Genomic DNA, 21,983 nt, shown 5'->3' with positions numbered 1-21,983 from the left:
AGGGCAAAAATTAATTTTATTTTTTTTTCGAAAAATCGCCGAATGCGCGTACCGTACGCGCACGGCGTAAACGGAAAAATTCCGCGAGAAAAATTCCGCGAACTTCGCGTAACTATTCCGCTATTACGCGTACCGTACGCGCACGGCAAAAAAAATGTTTCAAAAAGGAAAGCTTAAAAAAAAATAAAAAAAATTGTGAGGTAAGGTTGGCTCTTAAAAGAGCCGTTGGGTTAATACAGGGATATAGGAAAGAAAGAATGGGAATATTATGAACGTCTACAGACGTGCTGGTCTATTTTATTGTTAATAAGGGAAACACTGGTCTCCCCAAAAACAATAAGACCACAACACGTTGTACACCTCATTGAAACCCTCCGAAATCGAGGGTTAATGTCCAGAGGAGCTGAAGAGGAAGGGCTCAGCTGAGCTGCCGATGATGTACTCGGCTGAGCTTCTGAGGTTGGGCTCCGGTGACTTACTGAAGAGTTTTCTTCAGTATGTCGAGCAAAGGTCCTGGGATGTTTATCCCTAATGTGTCTCTTTGCTGCTGAAACCTGTGAAAAAGGCAGAATGTTGAAACGCATTGGGAAGTCAGAAATGTCCGTGTTGCCATTATGGATTAAAGAACATTTTTACCAGTTGGAGAGTGCCGCCTTTGCCTCCCGGGGCTATGTGGGGAGCCTTTCTTTGATAAAATACACGGCACAGCATAGTGCTGGCAGAAGGCATGCATCATCTTGCAAAAAGACATGGGATCGCCAGCAGGAATGAAACTAGTGGTTCGTGGCATCGCGGATTTCCGTGTTCCTAGGACCTGTTTGGACCCTCATATGTCGGTTCTGTGACGGGACCAACTGGGTTATAAATATTGGCATGGTTGTTTAACACAGACTCTTCATATTATGCCTATTTAGAGTTTGATTGTTTTTTGGAACTACTTGGCCCAGGATTCATTATATATATATTATATATCAAAGAAAGGCTCCCCACGTATACCCGGGAAGCAAAGGCGGCACTCTCCAACTAGAAAAAATTATCTTTAATCCACAATGGCATCACAGACATTTCTGCCTCCCCAACGCTTTTCAACATTCTGCCTTTTTCACCAGATCCAGCAGCAAAGATGGCTACTTGGACTGCCACAGGTGAGTTTGTTTTATAGTTCTCCAATCAGTTTCCAAATAGAAACACAATGTATCCTGTACCAAGTAGTTCCAAAAAACAATCGAAGCCTAAATAGGCATAATATCAAGAGTCTGTGTTAAACAATCATGCCAATATTAATAACCTTCGTAATCCGTGTTAAGAAGAGCCTTATGGACAAGGCAGAAGGTCTTAAAAGAAAATTCCCTTTTCTAAAGGAAGCCAGTGTAGCTTACGAATAGATGCTGAAACTGGGTGGAATTTAGGAAGATGCATCACAAGTCTGGCGGCTGCATTCTGTATAAGCTGCTATTTATAGATGGAACCCTTATTGATGTCCAGGTAAAGGGCATTACAATAATCCAATCAGGACAGAACCAGGGCACAGCTGCCTGCTTTCAAGAGGAAAAGGAGAGACATGGAAAGATCTTCCTCAGGATCCTTATGATACCAAACAGGTGGAAACCATTCTGTTAATCTTGGGGTCAACAGAGAGAACGTTATCAACTATCACACCAAGATTTTTTGCTGCTGGAGCAGGACAGGGGCATGAGCCAAGCATTTCAGGCCACCAAGAATGGGACCATATAGATTGTTGACAGCTAAAAATCAAGACTTCTCTCTTGTCATCATTGAGTCACAGGTAGTTGTCTACCATTCAGGAGACGACAACCTGCACGCAGTTCTTAAAATTTGCAGCAGACGACTCCAGACCAAATGATCTAATAACCTTGTCCAAAGGAGTGACATAGATGTTGAATAAGGTTGGACTCAATGAGGAACCCTTTGGATCTCCGCAAAAGGTATGAGTGGCATTAGAGTAGAATTGATCTAGTTTTACTTTTTGTAACCGATCAGTAAGAAATGAGGACAAAAGCATCCAAGCGGAGCCTGTGACCCCAATTTCTTTGAGACAGCCAACCAGCCTGGTAGGTGAGATAGTATCAAAAGCCGCGGTTAAGTCTAGAGGAATTAATAGAGAGAATTAATTATCAACTAAACAAATATTATTAATTAAAAACAAATTAAAATTCATAACAATTCATTAACTTACCACCCGTTACCCATATAAACCCAAAACACACACACCATAAATGTAATTAAACATTTAACATAATTAATTATTAATTAATTAATAATAATAATGATCAACACATTAATAATTAATTGAAAATAAAAAACTTCTCACCCTTTACCCCTATAAACCCCACAACATGCACCTAAAATAAATTCCACAATTTCCATATGTAATTATCAATTAATTCATATTAATTATTAAGTAATTCGAATTAATTAAAAATAAATTACTTCCCACCCTCTACCCCTATAAACCACACAACCAGTACCTAAAAAAAATACAGAATTACTATAATTAATTATCAATTGAATAATTAAAATTAGTTTACTACTAATCATTAATTTAATATAATTACATTTCTTCCCACCCTATTCCCCTATGAACCAACAACCCGCTATGGAGCTAAATAACGCAAAATGTCATTAAAATAAAAGTGATAACTACTGAAAATTTAACACATAAATTATAAAAACATAAACAGTACTTAAAATAGATCACATGCATTTAAAAAACTACCCTAAAATACATAACGCTAATTAAAGAAATAGATATTTTAAACACCTATATTTTTGGAAACCATATTAATTACTCTGTATTTTAAAAATCAATATTATTTACCTTCAAATTGATATTCTTGTCCATGATATTCTTGCTGTCGAATTTTCTGTGTCACCATATTTACAACTCAATAATTAGGTCAGTTGATATGACAAACTCAATATTTTGTCTAAACACACTTTTAGAAAGCATTATACCCAGAACAACAGGTTTCTTGGAAGATCTGTGCAAATTGAACAGTATCAGACTGATTTTGTTTGTGTTGATCTTCAGACCCCAAACAAGGCAGAAGCCCTCAAAGTGATGAAGAAGCTTCTGTAACCCACTCAGAGTCTTGGAGATCAACAAGGTGTAATCCGCAAATAGAAGAATGGGAGTTTTGGATCCAGCCAGTGAGGGGTCATCAGACTCAACTGACCAAAAAAAGGAAACAATATCATTAACAAAACAATGCAGGGGCAATAACGCAACCCTGGCCTGGGCCACACAACACAAGGATTTCCTCAGTCAGTTGACCCTGATTCCCTCGTCTGATTTTTGCAAACGTTTCCTCATGGAGATGTCTAACCATGGACAAAAGGTCTGGTGGCATCTTCATGTTATGCAAAACCTGCCAGAGTGTGGAAAGTGGTACCAGATCGAAAGAAGATCTGAGACCCATAACCGCAACTAACAAAGAGACGTTCCCAATGACAACATTACGCCAGTATATAAAAAAAACGAAACTCCTGGTCAATAGCCAAGACCATAGTTCAAAAGCCCACTTAGTATGGGCTAAGGTCATCTTCATCGGTCGTCCAGACCTGTATCTTAGCCAGCAGGCATCGGGAAAAAAAATGTGTATGCAGTCGATTAAGCTTATCGATCTGTTGCTGTTAGGAAGAGGCCTGTCCACTTTTATGTATAGGAATATCGTCTGAGCCTTTCCATGATTTTGCCAATGCAGCAATAGAATTAGCAATTATTAAGATGTATTGGGCCCACAGATTCATGTCAGAAAGAAAGACGTCAGCAGGGACACTGTCCGGCTCTGCTGCCCTTCCACGTGAAACAGATGAAATATATTCTGTCACATACGAGATGTCAAAAAAAGGCAGTAAGAAAGATTGGCAGGCTAACAGCATTGCAGGATTGGTAGAATTCTTTGATGGAACGTCTAACTAAAGATCAGAGAAATAACCAACCCAAAATAAAGTGGCAACATTATTTGCAGGTTCATTTGTAACCATCGCTCCATTTCGCGCTAAGAGCTGCCAAAAAAGGATGGTATATTTATCCAGGCAGGCTTCATAAAGAACATTCCGCCTCTGAGAGTCACAGTCCCTCTTCGCATAAGTAATAGAAGCCTTATAGGCTTTCCTGGCAAGGGAGAGTTTATGTCAAAAGAGATTCTAAATGAATGCAGTTAGCATAAATTATTACATCAAATGCAATTTAAAGAAAGCATACATTTGCTTTCATGATATGTACATTTATTATAATTCCACTAATTGCAATGTTGGCTCTCATTAAAATGGATACATAGCCACTTACTACTGTTGATTCATAAAATGCACACATATTACTCCAGTTAAACAAAAGTTGAGTATATAAAATAAATATAAAACGGGTAGGCACTAGATTACGCTGCTCCAGTCTTGTGAGTTTAAGGGGGCAGATTTACAGTCCCCTTGCGCCACTTTTGCGACACTTTTCCCATGGTAAAAGTGGCGCAAGGAGCTTGTAAATCTGCCCCATGATTCGTCTGCTATCTAGCTTAAATATGTTAGAGTGGGATTTACAGTAACCCTCGCTTCAGTTCCACAAATTATTTAAGATATAACAACTGCATAACATATCATTTGAACGTACATATTTGTACAGGACTCCTTTTGACACAGGTGTATTATTATCTCATCCAACGATCAGCCATATATATCTGCTTTTGTGAAACAAAAACAATATCGTTTTCATGTTAAGAGGAGTGACTGAGTTGGTCTGAAACTTTGAAAACTGTTCAAATCTGTTTTGAGCACATCATAATTATATGATGTTTCTATTTCTGCAGTAAAAACCTACATGGTCTGCTCCTTTAATCACATTTTGCCAGCAGAACCGAGCACCTGTGAGAGAGACATTAACGATGCTGTAAAATGAGTGTAACATTTCCGCCTTGCCATATGGTCTAATATATTGCTAGTAGATGGGAATTGCTATTGAGAAAAAAAAAAAAAACGCTGGCAGCATGAAATATAAAAACATATAAACGGCAAACTTAATGAGCCAATCACGGAACAGTAAAACGAAAGCAGTGTTAAGGTGTTTAAAACATATTTTGACTGTATGCTTGGGAGACAGACCTTGATTTAAAGGAGTGATCAGCGCGGCAGCAAAATAGCTGTTATTACTTTGCTGAAGTCTGGGACTAACCGTTCCCCTGAACACAAAAATGTAATGGAGAAATTAAATGCTGTATGCGATGCCATTTGAGTGGCACATTGAGAAGTAGGATAGAGTTGATTAGAGTCATTTCTTCCGATGTTTACTCTGCCACTGGGATAAATTACCCAACAATTCTGAATTCATTTTATGCTGTGATAGAAGGAATGTTCTCTGTCACCAAAGGGCCTAACTTGAAACGTCACACTTTTATAAGAAGGTGGAAGCAGACCTGAATTACGATTGAAAAGATGCACTTAATCCCTGACTAATAGTGGACCGATGTTTGGTCTGATATTTATGGTACCCGACAAAAGCCAACACCGCTGGCTTGCAAATTATCAGAAATGATTGCAGGTTTTTACCACACCAAAATGTACATGTCTTGCTTTTTACTGGCCATGTCTGCCCTCTCTGAAAGGTAGCATGTTTGTATGACCGAAATGTACCAGGGGAAAATGTAACCAGACACACCAATCTTAAAGCTTGTAGCACAATTTTTTCTCAAGGATCAAATGTGCTGCAACATGTTTAAGAGCAAATTAAATGCTCGGACAAATTGCAGATCATAATTTCTCTGATTCTTGATACGCATCCCAGTTTTTACTTTGCAAGGTTGGGCCACCTTACCTGTCAGAGATCTCAAAGCTGAAGCTCAGAAATAGTGAACGCAAACACACTTTGCCTTGTCTATTCCCCTCCAGTGGCGGCTCCTCCGCTATGGCGGAGGATCGTCACCCCACTGAATGGAAGGAAAACTAAAAGGATAACACCTATAGTTATTATCCTTTTAGTTTTCCTATGCAATCAGTGGCTCTGAGGCGGTTGCACTCCTTAAGTGGGCATGACCGCTTGACCAGCCTTCTCGGGCCGGCCAAACAGTCATGCGCACTTTGCATCTTCCCCACCAGGCTGCATTATGCAGCCTGGTAGCCTGGTGAGGAACATGCAAAGCCTCCCATTCCCCATCTGAGCATCGATCCGCGGTGCTCAGACCAAACACAACGCTGCATTGCAGCATTGTGATTGGCTCTGTGGAACCTTGGAGCTGAGTGCCTCCTGCTGTGGGCCGGGACAGGAAGAAGGAAGAGGATGGAGGACGGAGGAGAGGCGGCTGCTGAACGTTTCAGGTAAGTGGTTTATTTTTGTTTTTTATTCATTCTCATCCCCTGTGGCCCCTTCCCCTCGCCTCACCACCCAAATCCGGTAGCAGTTGCTTAGGAAGTGATATGAGGGAAGCAGCTTTCCACAACTCCTCTTGTGTAACTCCCTAAGCTCACCTGGATCAAGGCTATAGAAGCTGTGTGATGAAGCTTATCTTGTACCGACAGGAATAGGAAAGGGAGAATTAGAAGAATGGAATCTGTTGGTAAGTGTTCTAATCATTACCTTCTCATTCAATTCCCTGCTCCTGGACATACCGCATCAGGTTATATCAAAGTGACATGTCTATTTCTTGAGCCAACTAACTAACAGATATTCCAAAATTATGCCCCTAGCTCTAATGCAAGAACACCATGTGGGCAAAAATATATCTGTAGGGAGATTGATGAAGAGTTACCAGAAAACTATCCTATAAACCACTCGCTTTATCCACCAAACAATATGATTCAATGAATGAAAGGGAGGCCCTGTTAATACCCTTCAGTGTCCAGGTGCTAAGCACCTCCTGGAAGACCCACTTCTGGTGTTACCATGCAGAATCATGCCTCCCCTCATTTTGGCCACTGCGGTAATGGGGAAGATGCTGGATAGCATCCCCAACATTTTCGAAAATTCACCGCATATGGCTTTGGGAAACAAAAGATAAAAAGACTCTTGAATACATCATTTAATATCCAGCAGCCAGTGTGGAGATTCAATTTCCAGGAGCAGACTGAATGGCTGCACTTGGGAGAAGAAGAAGGTGTCATGATATAAAACTCAAGCAAAGCCAAGGTCTGCAAGACCTACACAGCCTAAAGGCAGAAAGGTCAATAAACAAACTCCGCCAAACCAATACCCTAAGAGGTGAGAGTTCAACTGGTGCTGAGACACCAACATATGTACAATCCTGCACCTACAGCCTATGTCCTTCTGCTGCCTTGGCATTTTCCTTTCGTTCTACTATTTGCAACTTTAAATAAGCTGAACCAGATTGAAAGAATCCAGATTTTATATCCAGACTGAGGCTCATCTTAAATCCCCAATCCCTGGAATAACTATTGAATCACTTAACACAGTTGAAGTGATGAAATCATGAAGTCATATAAATAGCATATATATTGCAGGTCTTTTCTCTCTCTTTCTTTGTGCTGCTGCCATTAAATAAGTGGCTCTCATTTCATTTGCTCACTAAATATTTGCCTTGAGGTTTTGTCTTTAATTTCTTTAATGTTTCTTGAATATTTGAGCACGTTCCCAGTGCGCTAATGTGCCTTTCTTCTGTCAGCTTATTCCCCAGGGTTTCATCACTTTTTGTGTGCTTGAAACTGCTGGGGCCACTTTCCATCCATTGACATGTCAGTGAAGAGCTATTTGTTAGAAGGACAGCTCTCAGGCTTGCTGTGTAGATATTTTCCTACAGTGCTTTAAAGCAATTTTAAATGTTAAGTGTGGACCTGGCCCTCTCTGTAGGTTCTAGCAGTTTTTGCTTTAACGTCCTTTTATTTGATGAAATAGTTTTTATTTGCCTTAGGACTCTGTGCAGTTTACACCTGCTAACCAGTGCTAAAGTGCTTGTGCTTACTCCCCTAAACATGGTTTGGTTGGCATACACCTGATTGATATATTTAACATACCTGTATGTCCCTTGTTGGGTGGTATACCATATACCCAGGGCAGGTAAATTAAATGCTACTAGTGGGGCTGCAACATGTATTGTGTCACTCACTTAAGTAGCACCTTAAAACATGTCCCAAGCCTGCCATTGCAGCCTTAATGCAGTTTTAAACTCCCATGTCAATTTGACAATAAAATCCCTTTGCTAAGCTTTAAACTCCCTTTTTATTACATATGAGTTAGCCCGTAGATAAGTCCTTGGTAGCCTATTGGGCAGGGTGTTGTGAGATTAAAAGTTTGGACATGTACTTTTATATTTTATATTTACTTGTAGTGGAAAACCTCCAAACTCGTTTCACTACGGTGAGGCCTGCCCCTCCTGTAGGATAATATTGGGGATTCTGTATTACATTCAATAAGCTGTAATTCCTAATTTGGGAGCAGGTTGATACATCATGTTTGTTTTCTATGAAATTGTAATGATAAACCCTTTTCAATGGTAACGTCAGATTTTTCATTGCCGTTTTGAAAAAACACTTTTAGAAAGTTCCCATTTTCCTGCCCTTATCCCTTGTGTCTGCAGTCTGTCTTGGGTCACATGACTGGGTGTGGCTGACAGTTAGACTTTGTCAGTTCTTCACAGACAGTCTCCCAATGGAGGTATTAGGTGTGCCTCAATTGGCCATCAGCTGACAGGATAGAGGATGAGCACAGCCCCAATTACATGTAAATAGCATGTGCTCTGTCTTCATGCAAAGGGCCTAACAATCCTGTATTGTCACTGCAGCCTGCTTGAAGCCAGGTCAGGGGAGTCAGGAAATTCCATGCACTTCAAAGAGCTTCTTCAGATGTTTCTCACATCTTCCAGAAGACAGGCACCAGAGTATATACATGGGACCTTGAGACCCACCATTCAGTTCGCTATTGGTTCTGCGGAAGGACTCTCAGTGGACCACCTGCTAATGTGACCTGCTGTGCACATTGCCAGATTCTGCTGTACATAGAAGCACTGATTTGCTGCCTGGAGCCTACCGTAAACCCTCAAAGGCTAGCTCTGCTGTTGAGCCCTGTATCTTCACATGCATCCATAACTATCAGAAGTGACTCCAAGGGCTAGTTTGCTGTCCTTCTGTCCAGAGCCACAGGGACACAATAGGCTCCAACCATCTTGAACCCACACCTGGGCCCATCCTGCGTGAGTCCTGACACCCAAGAGGTTTCCCACCAGTCCTGGACCCTAGGTTGTGGTGCTAAAGTTACCCGGATGGCCAAGTCCCAAAACTGAGGAATTAGATAAGTTCTCTGAGACCCAGGAGGAGGCCAGAAGCAACCTGGTTGCCCTTCCGCCTGAGGTGCATCACTAGTCGATTTGAGATTTCCAAAGCTTCTGCCACTACGTTCTTTTCCAAAGCATCAAATCCTTTTCAGTGGTCCCAAAGGGGGTAAACAGTCAGAATATCAAGGTTTTTTTTTCGACTTGCACTAATATTGAGTGCAAAATTTTGGGATACAAAAATATCGACTGTCAGAATGTCGTGGTAAAGAATATTGAGTCTAAGGTAAGTAATATCATTTTTAACAATATCAAAGTCATTTATATCGTTTAAAAAAATATCGAAGTCATTACTATCGTTTGCAAAAATATTGTTGTTAAAAATATTTTAATATTTTTTAGTTAGTTGTATGTATTTTAGTATGTATTTTAAATTAGACTCTCAGAGCAATGACAGTAACACATACAGTACCACCCAATTAAAAAATGTTAGATGCTCAACTTCCTGTGGTTCACTCTCATCAAAACCACAATCAATAAAAGAGTACAGTTAGAAAGGAACATCCATGAAATCTTTCCTTCAGGTTACAGTAACCTTTTATTTTTTTATTTTTTTCAAATTTGCTGATTCTTCAACAAGTTGCTTCAATCAACAATACAAAATCGATTTGTAGATCACAGTTGCATTTTCTATAGATCAACAGCCTTTCTGCCTACGCGTTTCGTCCTTCCCTTAGGACTTCATCAGGGCTTGAATTCCATTAATTCTTATTTCTCATCATTTCTTCAATACTCCTCTTTTCACTATGTTCAAAAGATAATCACTTAAAAATAATCAATTATTGTTTTTCTGAAATCCTTCAGTCCTCCTCCTTTCACTAAGTTCAAAAATCTTTCACTCTATCAATCTTATTTCACAGCGATCCTCTCTCCTGCCTCGGGCTGTTGATCTATAGAAAATGCAACTGTGATCTACAAATCGATTTTGTATTGTTGATTGAAGCAACTCGTTGAAGAATCAGCAAATTTCAAAAAAATAAATAAATAAAAGGTTACTGTAACCTGAAGGAAAGATTTCATGGACTCTATTTTTTGCTGTTCCTTCCTAACTGTACTCATGTATTTTAAATGTATGTGTTCTATTTTTTTGTTTAAGTATTACATTTGTTTTTAATATATGTATTACATTTTTAGGAGTTATTAATTTCATTTTAAGTAAATTTAGCATTTTAGTTCCGTAGCGGGTTATGGGTTTATAGAGGAATAGGGTGGGAAGTAATTTAATTATAATTAATTAATTAATATTTTGTATTAATTAACATGTATGTATCTGTTCTTTTATATTGTTAACTGTAATTAATTTAGTATTAATTATGTATTAATTGGTTGTTGATTATTAGTAATTAAGTGGTAATTATGTTAATTGTGTCATTTTTTAGGAGTGGTTGTGGGTTGATTGGGGAGTAGGGTGGGAACTAATTTAATTATAATTAATGAATTAATATGATTTAATTATTGAAATGTATGTATTTCATTTTTTTATTACTAATTGTGGTAATTAATTAAATATTAAATATGTAGTTATTGGTTGTTAATTAATATTCATTAATTTCATTTATGTTAATTGTGTCATTTTTTAGGGGCGGGTTGTGGAAGTAGGGTGGGAAGTAATTTAATTTCAATTTAATTTCAATACATTTTTAAATATTTTTAATGTAATATTTATTTAATGTTAATTTATAGTGTTAACTGTGTGAATGAATTGATTATTAATTATTTTTATTTTACTTGTTAATTGTTATCAATTAGTTAATTAATTGTTAATTAATTATGTTAATTGTGTCATGTTTTAGAACATTGATGGTGTCATTTATAGGGGGAAATGGTGGGAGGTAAATTATTTATAATTCATTAAATATGTGTTAATTAATGAAAAAATAATTAATTAAACAATAAATATGCTAATTGTGAAATCATTTTGATGTGTGAGTTGTGGGGTTTATAGTTGCAAATGTTGGGAAGAAAACTTTTTAAAAATGTATTAATGATTTTTTGGTAATTGTTATTCAATTAGTAATGTAAACATTCGTTATGGAAATTGTGTAAATATATGTGCGTGTTTTGGTGTTTATTACTGTAGAGGGTGGGAAATAATTTAGTTTCCATGAATTAATCATTAGTTGATCATCACTATTCATTTATTAATTGATAAATATTTTTGTCAATTGTTTTGTTTTTATTTTGTTTGGGATTTAGGTTCAATAGCTGTAATCTTTGGTTTTATCACCTCCGCTATCCAACACTTTTCCCACTTTTGCACTCATTGGAGTGGGTATAGTAATTTATTCCCTTCCGCTATCCAACACTTTCCCTACTGTTGCACTCTCTGGAGTGGGAATGGTAATTTTTATCCCTACGCTATCCAAAACTTTCCCTACTGATGTACTTGCTGGAGTGGGAACAGTAAATTATTCCCCTCTGCTATTCCCACTTTTGCACTCACTGGAGTGGGTATAGTAATTTATTCCCTTCCGCTATTCAACACTTTCCCTACTGTTGCACTCGCTGGAGTGGGAGTCGTATTTTTCTCTTCTTCGATATCCAACACTTTCCCTACTGTTGCATTCAATGGAGTGGGTATAGTAAATTATTCCCCTCTGCCATCCAACACTTTCCCTACTGTTGCATTAATTGGAGTGAGAATAGTAAATTATTCCCCTTCGCTATCTAACACTTTCCCTACTGTTGCAGTCATTGAAGTGGGAATAGTAAATTATTCCCCTCCGCTATCCAACACTTTCCCTACAGTTGCATTTATTGGAGTTGAATAGAAAATTATTCCCCTCTGCTATGCAACACTTTCCCTACTGCTGCAATGGCCGGAGTGAGATTAGTAATTTTTTCCCCTTCGCTATCCAACACTTTCCCTACTATTGCACTCGCTGGAGTGAGAATAGTAATTTTTTCCCCTTCACTATCCAACACTTTCCCTACTGTTGCACACGCTGGAGTGGGAATAGTAAATTAATCCCCTCCGCTATCCAACACTTTCTCTACAGTTGTATTTATTGGAGTGGGAATAGTAAATTATTCCACTCCGCTATCCAACACTTTCCCTACCGTTGAACTCTCTGGAATGGGAAAAGTAATTTGTATTCCTCCGCTATCCAACACTTTCCTGTGGATGTACTTGCTGAAGTGGGAATAGTAAATTATTACCCTCCGCTATCCAACACTTTCCCTACTGTTGCATTCATTGGAGTGGAAATAGTAAATTATTCCCCTCCGCTATCCAACACTTTCCCTACTGTTGCACTCGCTGGAGTGGGAATAGTTTTTTTTCCTCTTTGCTATGCAACAGTTTTCCTACTATTGCGCTCATTGGAGTGGGAATGGTAAATTAATCTCCTCCGCTATCCAACACTTCCCCTACCGGTGCACTCGCTGGAGTGGGAATAGTAAATTGTTCCCCTCCACTATCCAACACTTTCCCTACTGCTGCACTCAGTGGAGTGGAAATAGTAATTTATTCTCCTCCACTATCTAACACTTTCCCTACTTTTGCACTTAATGTAGTGTGAAATGTAGTTTTAGAAATGAATACATATTTTAACAATTTAATGCATAATATATATGTATATATATATATATATATATATATATATATATATATATATATATATATATATATATATATATATATATATATATATATATATATATATATATATATATATATATATATATATATATATATCAAGTCACAGGGGATTGTCAAAAATCAGAGTCGCACTCGAGTAGAGAGAAGCTTTTCCCCAAAGCTTTATTAAAAACCAAGCACCCACACTCGCCAGGATGTTTGATAGCAAGCGTCCGCTCCCTGACGCGTTTTGAGCAATCTCTTCATCAGAGGGTCTTGCGGGCGATCAGCGCGTTGATGGTATGCCACTCCCTTTATACACAACATCGCACGCCTCAATTGGCTGCCCTGTGTGGGACTCTGCGTAGTTTCTGGGAGTTGCAGTCCATAATGACAATCCAAATGGCAGCGCTGACAAATATATGCAAATCTGGCTCTGCGTGAGCCCCTGGAGAGGTTAGGTGCTTCCATCAATGCTCACTACTTCCACAACGGAGTTCCGTGTATCAGAACCCCAGGCCCCCTTAATTAGGGGTGGTGCAACCCTCCGGCGGGACAGCCGTAAAACATCAAGTCACAGGGGATTGTCCAAAACAAGAGTCGCACTCGAGTAGAGAGAAGCTTTTCCCCAAAGCTTTATTCAAAACCAAGCACCCACACTCGCCAGGATGTTTGATAGCAAGCGTCCGCTCCCTGACGCGTTTCGAGCAATCTCTTCATCAGAGGGTCTTGCGGGCGATCAGCGCGTTGATGGTATGCCACTCACTTTATACACAACATCGCACGCCTCAATTGGCTGCCCTGTGTGGGACTCTGCGTGGTTTCTGGGAGTTGCAGTCCATAAGGACAATCCAAATGGCAGCGCTGACAAATATATGCAAATCTGGCTCTGCGTGAGCCCCTGGAGAGGTTAGGTGCTTCCATCAATGCTCACTACTTCCACAACGGAGTTCCGTGTATCAGAACCCCAGGCCCCCTTAATTAGGGGTGGTGCAACCCTCCGGCGGGACAGCCGTAAAACATCAAGTCACAGGGGATTGTCCAAAATCAGAGTCGCACTCGAGTAGAGAGAAGCTTTTCCCCAAAGCTTTATTCAAAACCAAGCACCCACACTCGCCAGGATGTTTGATAGCAAGCGTCCGCTCCCTGACGCGTTTCGAGCAATCTCTTCATCAGAGGGTCTTGCGGGCGATCAGCGCGTTGATGGTATGCCACTCCCTTTATACACAACATCGCACGCCTCAATTGGCTGCCCTGTGTGGGACTCTGCGTGGTTTCTGGGAGTTGCAGTCCATAATGACAATCCAAATGGCAGCGCTGACAAATATATGCAAATCTGGCTCTGCGTGAGCCCCTGGAGAGGTTAGGTGCTTCCATCAATGCTCACTACTTCCACAACGGAGTTCCGTGTATCAGAACCACAGGCCCCCTTAATTAGGGGTGGTGCAACCCTCCGGCGGGACAGCCGTAAAACATCAAGTCACAGGGGATTGTCCAAAATCAGAGTCGCACTCGAGTAGAGAGAAGCTTTTCCCCAAAGCTTTATTCAAAACCAAGCACCCACACTCGCCAGGATGTTTGATAGCAAGCGTCCGCTCCCTGACGCGTTTCGAGCAATCTCTTCATCAGAGGGTCTTGCGGGCGATCAGCGCATTGATGGTATGCCACTCCCTTTATACACAACATCGCACGCCTCAATTGGCTGCCCTGTGTGGGACTCTGCGTGGTTTCTGGGAGTTGCAGTCCATAATGACAATCCAAATGGCAGCGCTGACAAATATATGCAAATCTGGCTCTGCGTGAGCCCCTGGAGAGGTTAGGTGCTTCCATCAATGCTCACTACTTCCACAACGGAGTTCCGTGTATCAGAACCCCAGGCCCCCTTAATTAGGGGTGGTGCAACCCTCCGGCGGGACAGCCGTAAAACATCAAGTCACAGGGGATTGTCCAAAATCAGAGTCGCACTCGAGTAGAGAGAAGCTTTTCCCCAAAGCTTTATTCAAAACCAAGCACCCACACTCGCCAGGATGTTTGATAACAAGCGTCCGCTCCCTGACGCGTTTCAAGCAATCTCTTCATCAGAGGGTCTTGCGGGCGATCAGCGCGTTGATGGTATGCCACTCCCTTTATACACAACATCGCACGCCTCAATTGGCTGCCCTGTGTGGGACTCTGCGTGGTTCCCGGGAGTTGAAGTCCATAATGACAATGCAAATGGCAGCGCTGACAAATATATGCAAATCTGGCTCTGCGTGAGCCCCTGGAGAGGTTAGGTGCTTCCATCAATGCTCACTACTTCCACAACGGAGTTCCGTGTATCAGAACCCCAGGCCCCCTTAATTAGGGATGGTGCAACCCTCCGGCGGGACAGCCGTAAAACATCAAGTCACAGGGGATTGTCCAAAATCAGAGTCGCACCCGAGTAGAGAGAAGCTTTTCCCCAAAGCTTTAATCAAAACCAAGCACCCACACTCGCCAGGATGTTTGATAGCAAGCGTCCGCTCCCTGACGCGTTTCGAGCAATCTCTTCATCAGAGGGTCTTGCGGGCGATCAGCGCGTTGATGGTATGCCACTCCCTTTATACACAACATCGCACGCCTCAATTGGCTGCCCTCTGTGGGACTCTGTGTGGTTTCTGGGAGTTGCAGTCCATAATGACAATCCAAATGGCAGCGCTGACAAATATATGCAAATCTGGCTCTGCGTGAGCCCCTGGAGAGGTTAGGTGCTTCCATCAATGCTCACTACTTCCACAACGGAGTTCCGTGTATCAGAACCCCAGGCCCCCTTAATTAGGGGTGGTGCAACCCTCCGGCGGGACAGCCGTAAAACATCAAGTCACAGGGGATTGTCCAAAATCAGAGTCGCACTCGAGTAGAGAGAAGCACCACCCCTAATTAAGGGGGCCTGGGGTTCTGATACACGGAACTCCGTTGTGGAAGTAGTGAGCATTGATGGAAGCACCTAACCTCTCCAGGGGCTCACGCAGAGCCAGATTTGCATATATTTGTCAGCGCTGCCATTTGGATTGTCATTATGGACTGCAACTCCCAGAAACCACGCAGAGTCCCACACAGGGCAGCCAATTGAGGCGTGCGATGTTGTGTATAAAGGGAGTGGCATACCATCAACGCGCTGATCGCCCGCAAGACCCTCTGATGAAGAGATTGCTCGAAACGCGTCAGGGAGCGGATGTTTGCTATCAAACATCCTGGCGAGTGTGGGTGCTTGGTTTTGAATAAAGCTTTGGGGAAAAGCTTCTCTCTACTCGAGTGCGACTCTGATTTTGGACAATCCCCTGTGACTTGATATATATATATATATATATATATATAGAACTTTGTTTTGATACCAATTGAGCACTTGATGAATGTTTTATGGTATTTTGGATTTAAACCTGTTATTTAATTATTTACATACATTTAAGTTTTAAATGTATATGTTTGGAAAACAGACTAATGTAATTCTGAATAGTGTGTCTTCACTTTTTAAAAGTCACATGGTGTAAAAAAATAGTGAAAAAAATGTAACCAATGAAATACCTTATAGTATTTAAGGGGCACATTTTATCCAACTGACTGTCTGTGAGCAAGGGCGGATGCCCGAAACGCGTCAGATTGGTGAAACTCGGCTGATAATAAATTAACAACATTTGTGCCTTACCTGGATTTGCGTGGTTTCCATTCTTCGTTTCTACGGATTTTTTGGAGATTACAAATGTGTGATATATATATATATATATATATATATATATATATATATTATCTACTGCCGGTCGCCAGTAGATAGTTATAGTTAGGACCGAGTTCCCATATGAAATCTGAAAATTCTATTTTGAATAACTTTGGCGCCGGTTGACGAATCCTCGCGAAATTTTCAAAACTAATGGGGCGCTCCGCTCAGCTCCTACCCTGAAAGTCTTGGGGTGATTCGTCAAGCGGGGGCTGAGAAAAAAGGGGAGTCCCAAAACACGTTTTCCCCATGCATTTTCCCATAGGACCTTTAGTCGAAGGTACAGCCCGAACGGCTGAACAGAATTACTTGAAATTTGGCAAAGAGGTAGTCCTCAGGTCAGGCATGTGCCTTTTGCATATATGGTGTCAATCTGTTCAGTAGTTCCTGAGAAAATTGCAGTTAAAAGTACATAAATATCTATATGCGTGCACCGTGCGCGCACGGTGCAGTGCGTGAGCGTAATTCTGATTGGTGGTTAGATGTCAGTCAACATTCGAATCGGATGAAATCAGGAAGTGTCAGACGCCATTTTGTGTGTGGCAGTGAAAAAGAAAGGTGGAGAACGTGAAAAGGGGGCAGGGTAGAGAGTTCCTGACCCCCTAGCCTTTGTCAGGGGGTCCCTGAAGGACCCCGGAGGGTGATGTAATATGTGACGTCATCAGCAGTGAATTGCGGTCGCGTGAGTTATAGTTACCTGAACTAACTATAACGGGGGAATTTCAATGGTTTTTTACGAGTGAAATGTCCAGCTAACTATAACATGTGTGAAACCTATGGTTTTTTCAGTGAATATATATATATATATATATATATATATATATATTACCTACTGGCAGTCGCCAGTAGGTAGTTATAGTTAGGACTTATTTTCCATAGGAAATCCGCAACATTCTATTTGGAATAGCGTTGGCACCGATTGACGAATCTTTGCGAAATTTTCGAAACTTTTGGCCAGCTCCGGTCCGCTCCTATCCTGAAACTTTCACGGTGATTCGTCAAGCGGGGTCCAAGAAAAAAGGGGGGTTCCAAAACGCGTTTTCCCCATGCATTTTCCCATAGGACCTATTGACGCAGCTACAGCCCGTACTGCTGAACGGAATTACACCAAATTTAGCAAAGAGGTAGTCCTCAGTTTAGACTCGTGCCTTTTGCTTAAATGGTGTAAATCCGTTGAGAAGTTCCTGAGAAAATTAGAGTTAAAAAGATAGATATATCTGGGTGGAGCCTAACCACACATCTCATCGTGAGATCTGATTGGCTGTCAGTACTTCATCAAAGAAGTGTTGGCAGCCATCTTGGGACCAATGTACATGATAGCACCTCATTAAAATGCATTGCAGCTAATAGAAGGTTTTAACACTTTAGTTACATTATAAATCATTTGTGGATGGTACCATACTCATTTTAGGAATTGTGGTGTGTTCTACGGTGATTTTACCATGTGAAAAAGCCTTCTGCTGTGATAATATGAATCATGTTTGAGATAAAACTATTTTCTCATGCTTTTCCCACAGAGGTTTGGAAGGTGATCTATAAGCTAAACTGAGAGCATATTTTCTGTAAATTCACATTATCTTTCTCAGTGATCTAATAAGGAACTAGAGTGCTAACATTCTGAATTTATGGCAAATGTATGACACATCTGAATGCCTTCTTGATGGAATCAAAGTAAAAAATGGAAAGTATTTCCTTCTGAGGAGACTGTAGTAAATGAGGAAATTGGGAAACTTCATAACAAATAAGTCTCCCAAAATGGCCACCAGAGACAAAAGAGCCCAAATGTAGCCCAAATATCACCCAGATGTAGCCCAAGTATAGCTCAATGACAGAATGTCCCAGAGTGTTCTTACGAACAACTAGAGCGCTTGCTGTCTTACTTATGACAAAAGTATGGCACACCTGAAGCCATCTTGATTGGAATAAAGTGGTAACACTTAAAACATTTAATTTACAACGAAACACAATGAGGGGGTTCATTTTGCCATAGAAATTAGGATTAGTGCTGAAGAAAGAAAAATTAGGGCACATTTTGAGTGACTTCTCAAATCCTCTTCTGTTTCAATAAAAAATTCTGATATGCATACGGAAACATGCACTTTTAATACCAGCAGCAGACTTTCGTGGTGAGCAGTAGCTTTACTACAGTGATCTAATGAGCAACTAGAGTGCTAACATTCAGAATTTATGGCAAATGTGTGACATATCTGAATACCTTCTTGATGGAATCAAAGTAAAAAACTGAAAGCATTTCCTACTGAGGAGACTGCAGTAAATGAAGAAATTAGGAAACTTCATAACAAATAAATCTCCCAAGATGGCCACCAGAGACAAAAGAGCCCAAATGCAGCACACATATCACCCAGATGTAGCACACATGTAGCCCACAGAAGTGTGCAAAACACTTATTTTTTGTGACTTTGCAGTTTTATATAGAGCAGACTTGTCAGGTATTGGAGTGCTTTACATGAGCATTGGTTACATCACACAAGATCAAATTCATTTTGGTTGTAGACATGGGGAGATTAAGTGATTTGACCAGAATCACAGAATGTTGAGCTGAAGCAGAAACTCCAACCTGGTTCCCCAGTTGCAAAGTCTGCAGCTCTGGAAGTAACACCACATCCTCTCCCCTAAGTACAACATTTAATCAAGTGGTCAACTGGATAAAAAACCATAAAGATTACAAATAATTTAAAAGTTCTTTGTCGCTATTTGAAAAGTCAGAAAATATGTCCTCATTTTAGTTTTTTAGAGCACTAACCATAATTTTGATGCAAATAAGACCCTCTCATATATGTACTTTCTAAAGGAAATTCTCTAGGTATTACCGTTTTGATCACATCAAGATGACGTCAGGCGTTCCACACTTTTGTAATAAATATAGAATGTTAGCAATCTAGTTGTTCATTGGGATACTGTTGAGATGCAGAGACCAGGGGCACGGACTCTGAAAATTGAAGGCAGGTAGGAGAGTGCAGGGGCAACAATTTGACCACACTGGGCAGGCAGGAAGGGCAGTGGCAGCACAACAGACTATGGAGGGCAGTGGAAAGGGGGCAGGGGCAACAAACCAACAATACAGGACTGGCAAGAGAGGCTGTGGCAATATAATAGACCATTGTGGGCAGAAGGAAGAGGCAGTGGTAGTACAACCATACATGCCAACAGACCCGTTTCAGCCAGGAAACGTCCAATGTTTTTAAGCTCAAATGGGCTTTATTTGATCTGCCTCCTGTCTACAATCTCCTCTTTTCAATGTAACTCAAAGGGGAAAATTAATACCCCAGTTTATTTCAAATTCTCCCTCTTACCAAGTTAAAAATGTTCGCAAGTATGGTACATTGGATCATGGTAGGCAGAAGGAATTGGGGTAGGGTCATGGACTCGGATAACAGAGTACAGGAGGGACATGGAGAGGTGTACCAAACTGACCCTACAGGGCAGGCATCAGGATTTGCAGCAGCACAATACACTACACAGGGCATGCAGGACGGGAGTGCAGCACAACAATCCATAGAAAGCAATAGGGAGGGGACAGGACCAGGCACATGGACAACAGAGAACAGAGGGGAAAGAGGCAATGGTAGCTAGCTGACCATAATGGACAGACATGAGAGAAAGCTGCAGCATAACAGACCATAAAGGGCAGGAGGGACGGATCAGGGGCATTACAATCGAACAGACAAGCCAGGAGGGAGGGAATAGGGGTCTGCACATGGAAACAGAGGGCTGGGGGCAAGGGGGCAGGGCAGGAACATCAAGATGACCATGGAGGTCAGACAGGATGGGCACTAGAAACAAGACACACCATGGAGAGCAACAATGAGACTATGATGGCGTACACACAGACCATGGAGGGAAGGTGGGAGGGGGTCAGGGGCAGCTAGCTGACCACACCGGGAAGGTGGGAGGGGCCATGGCAGCACAGAAGACCATGCATGGCAAGCGGGAGGGTTAGTGGCAGCACAATGGCTATGATGGGCAAAAAGGAGGGTGCGGGGGCATGCACAAAGGACCACGGAGCATAGAAGGGAGGGTCAGTACCTGGGCACAGACAAGAGCGTTCAGGGGAAGGGGCCTCACAACAGACCACGCGGGACAGGCAGGAGGAGCAGTTGCAGCACAACAGACAAGGGAGGGCAGAAGGGTGTGGCAGTAAAATGGACCATGGAGGACAGGAGGAAGGGGATAGGGGCATGGCATGTGGACAGGCAGGGTGGAGGTGGCAGGGGCAGGTTACAGTCATCTGGCAATGCTAGGCAGGTGGGAGGGGAGTGGCAGCTCAACAGAACACTCAGAGTAGATAGGAGTGGCAGGTCCATGGAACATGGTGGGCAAAAAGGATGGAGCAAGGGTATGCACAAAGACATCGGAGGGCAGGGGGAAGGAGAAAAGGAGCACAGAGGCTAAGCAGGAGGTCAATGATGGGCCATAGAATTGGGCAATGAAGGGAGGAGGAGTGGACTGGTACATCATGCTAAATGGAGGGCAGTGGCAGCACATCAGACCATGCATGGCAGGAGGGAGGAGGCTAGTCCGTGGATTCAGACAACAGAGGATATGGAGGAGGTGGATGGGGCAGCGAGCTACCTGTTCAGAGAAGGTGGGTATTAGGAACTTTATTGTTTTTAAAATGTGTGTCTGTGCGTCCCGCATGCCCTGTGTGGTGTATTGTGCTGCTGCAAACCCTGATGCCTGCCCTGTAGGGTCAGTTTGGTGCACCTCTCCATGTCCCTCCTGTCCTCTGTTATCCGAGTCCATGTCCCTACCCCAATTCCTCCTGCCTACCATGATCCAATGTACCATACTTGCGAACATTTTGAACTTGGTAAGATGCAGATTTTGAAACAAAACAGGGGTATTGATTTTCCCCTTGAAGTTACATTGAAAAAGAGGAGATTGTAGACAGGAGACAGATCAAATAAAGCCCATTTGAGCTTAAAAACATTGGACGTTTCCTGGCTGAAACGGGTCTGTTGGCATGTATGATTGTAACACCACTGCCTCTTCCTTCTGCCCACAATGGTCTATTATATTGCCACTGCCTCTCTTGCCAGTCCTGTATTGTTGGTTTGTTGCCCCTGCCCTCCTTTCCACTGCCCTCCATAGTCTGTTGTGCTGCCACCGCCCTTCCTGCCTGCCCAGTGTGGTCAAATTGTTGCCTCTGCACTCTCCTACCTGCCTTCAATTTTCAGAGTCCGTGCCCCTGGCCTCTGCCTCTCAACAGTATCCCAATGAACAACTAGATTGCTATCATTCTATATTTATTACAAAAGTGTTAGATATTACATATATGAGACGGTCTTATTTGCATCAAAATTATGGTTAGTGCTCTAAAAAATTAAAATGAGGACATCATTTCTGAGTTTTCAAATAG

Source organism: Triturus cristatus, chromosome 5_2 (assembly GCF_964204655.1).
Source record: "Triturus cristatus chromosome 5_2, aTriCri1.1, whole genome shotgun sequence".
NCBI classification, from domain to species: domain Eukaryota; kingdom Metazoa; phylum Chordata; class Amphibia; order Caudata; family Salamandridae; genus Triturus; species Triturus cristatus.
This window is presented reverse-complemented; position numbering follows the sequence as displayed.